This window comes from Poecilia latipinna, unplaced genomic scaffold (assembly GCF_001443285.1).
Source record: "Poecilia latipinna isolate Pla-1442-1.1 unplaced genomic scaffold, P_latipinna-1.0 Scaffold433, whole genome shotgun sequence".
Taxonomy (NCBI): Eukaryota; Metazoa; Chordata; class Actinopteri; order Cyprinodontiformes; family Poeciliidae; genus Poecilia; species Poecilia latipinna.
In genome coordinates, this window is record NW_015113049.1 from 260,328 (window position 1) to 262,542 (window position 2,215).

General features: G+C 36.9%; 1 long non-coding RNA gene across 1 annotated transcript in view; it reads right to left on the reverse strand.

The window, feature by feature from the left end:
- The window catches only part of LOC106950991 (uncharacterized), a 9,206-nt gene extending 8,218 nt beyond the window's left edge, over positions 1–988 (reverse strand). The window contains exons 1-3 of the long non-coding RNA XR_001425725.1: positions 903–988; positions 424–602; positions 224–316 (exon numbers count right to left, since the gene is read on the reverse strand). This is a non-coding gene — a long non-coding RNA (uncharacterized LOC106950991). The remainder of the gene's footprint in view (positions 1–223; positions 317–423; positions 603–902) is intronic.
- Between the last annotated feature and the right edge of the window lie 1,227 nt (positions 989–2,215).

The following is a 2,215-nucleotide window of genomic DNA, read 5'->3' on the forward strand; positions in this document are numbered from 1 at the left end:
AATATCTCACCCCTATACATGTTCAGGGCACTAAGTAGCACTCCATGTCTACACACACACACAGCTTGCTGCTGGATCTGTGAGAGATCTCCCTGGCTGCTGACCATTGCCCACCACAAACACCTCTTCCAGAAACCGAGAATGCATAAAATTCAATCAGGCATGCTGTCATCACAGGCTAAAAGGTTACTGTTGTTGTACATTTACAATCTGTAAGTCTTACATGTTTGGTTGATTTGTGTATGTAGTCCACAAATTTTCCTACGTCTCATCCTTGGCTATGTAAAGGTCCTAAAATATAGCCTGTTCCTCCAATCTGAAAAACAAGCAATAAAAAACATTTCATGGGGTGTTATGGTCCAGAGGTAGTAAACATTACTAACTTATACAAAGAATTGTTATATTGTACATATTTTACAATACCTTGCTGCATTCTTAAAACGGCAATGTTTGCAGTTTCCATCCACTGAAAATGCAAGCATATCTGGGGTACAAGCTTAAAACTTGAAGGGATCCTTCCTTAACATTTTATCCAACTCATATCCTATGGTTTCCCACTCGAAAAGACTTTTCAGGAAGCCGTCAGTCGAGATCTTTCCTGTCTAATTTAAAATGAGAGATAAATAATAATAATATAAAAAAATTAAAAAAACATAAAAAAAAGGACATAGGTGTCCAAATCCCAGGCATCAGGATATGTGTTCTTCAAGTTTTAGGTGTGTCTCTGGCACAAAACATCTCATTCAATTCATTTTGATGTTACTGCATATGATCTGAATGCTGAATGAATGAGGTGGTACCTCAGCCATTTAATTCAAGTGTGTCCAGAAAAGTTGAAGAACATAACTACTCAAGAATGGAGTTAGACAGCCCTTCTGGGATATGTACATCAAAGTACTCACACGGCCAAAGCGGACGGTTCATTGGTCCAGCATTTTAAGAAATGCTTGACAGGAGAGACCTGGTGCTGCCATTTTCATTTCTTGTAGAAAAGACTCTTTTAAAAAATAAAAATACTTGTACATGTCATAAAAGTATCCTAAGATTCAAATTCATAGTAGAAACTATATAACTAAAAAATTAAGAAAGTAATTTAGATTGTCAGACAAATGGAGGAACAACACATTCCCACTTACATGTTTGGTTGATTTGTGTATGTAAATCAACCAATCAAGTTGATTTACATACACAAACAAGAGACATACCTTGTTACCTTTTGTAACAAGGTATGTCTCTAACTACATGTACATCAACTGCTGGAAGTGTATTCAGTCTGTTTCAACTACATTCTACTTCATGTAAAAACAGTAAAACTCCACATTTGTGTTAAATAACTAACCTGTTCTATGTTGTGGAGCAATTTTTATTCAGCATACTCTTACCGCCAGAAACTTTCGCTGGAGATAGGCACCAGCACCCCTCCTGACCTCACTAGGGACAAGAGTGTTAGAAAATGGATGGATGTAAAATAAATAGTCACAGGACTAGTCACAGAAGACAAAACTTACGCTTTCTCTTCTTATTTTCAAATAGGCCACCCTGACATAAAGAGATGGCATGGCCAGCAGGTGATTGACATGATTGTGCAGAGGTGGCTGGTCTATGAGGGAGAAAGATGACGGAGTGGGAGGAGAGGCAGCTGGGAATGATGTGATGGGAATGATTTTTATTATTTTTAATCAAAAATATTGAAACGTTTTCAGAACCGATTTGCATGCAATCACAGAAGAAAATCCATCCTAATTCTTCTTAAATTTATTTGAAGTAAATCATTGATATACTCAAAAATCGTAGGTTAATTATAAATAAGTTTTTAAATCAACGAAAACCCTCGGGTTTTACACTTTACTGAGTTATTTTTAGATGCCGAATTAACGTCTTATGATTGATACATCTGGCATTTATTTGTAGTAAATTCTTGATTTTCCACTCAAACTAGTACGTAAATTGTAAATAAAGGTTTTTTAAAAAACCTTTAAAAAAATAGTCCCATCAGCAACAAGCTGCTGTGATCAGTGATACGAATGGTAGATAACAACCTACTGAGCCTGATAGGACGCACAGGAGGGACCGCCTGAAGCCATTCAATTCAGCTGATAACCACTAATAATGGCCATTCTATGGGATGATAACATCCAAAGCGGGTGTTTGTGAATTGTTTAGTTTGGTGCAGTGTTGTGTTCAAGACCACCTAACCCGAGACCAAGACAAGACC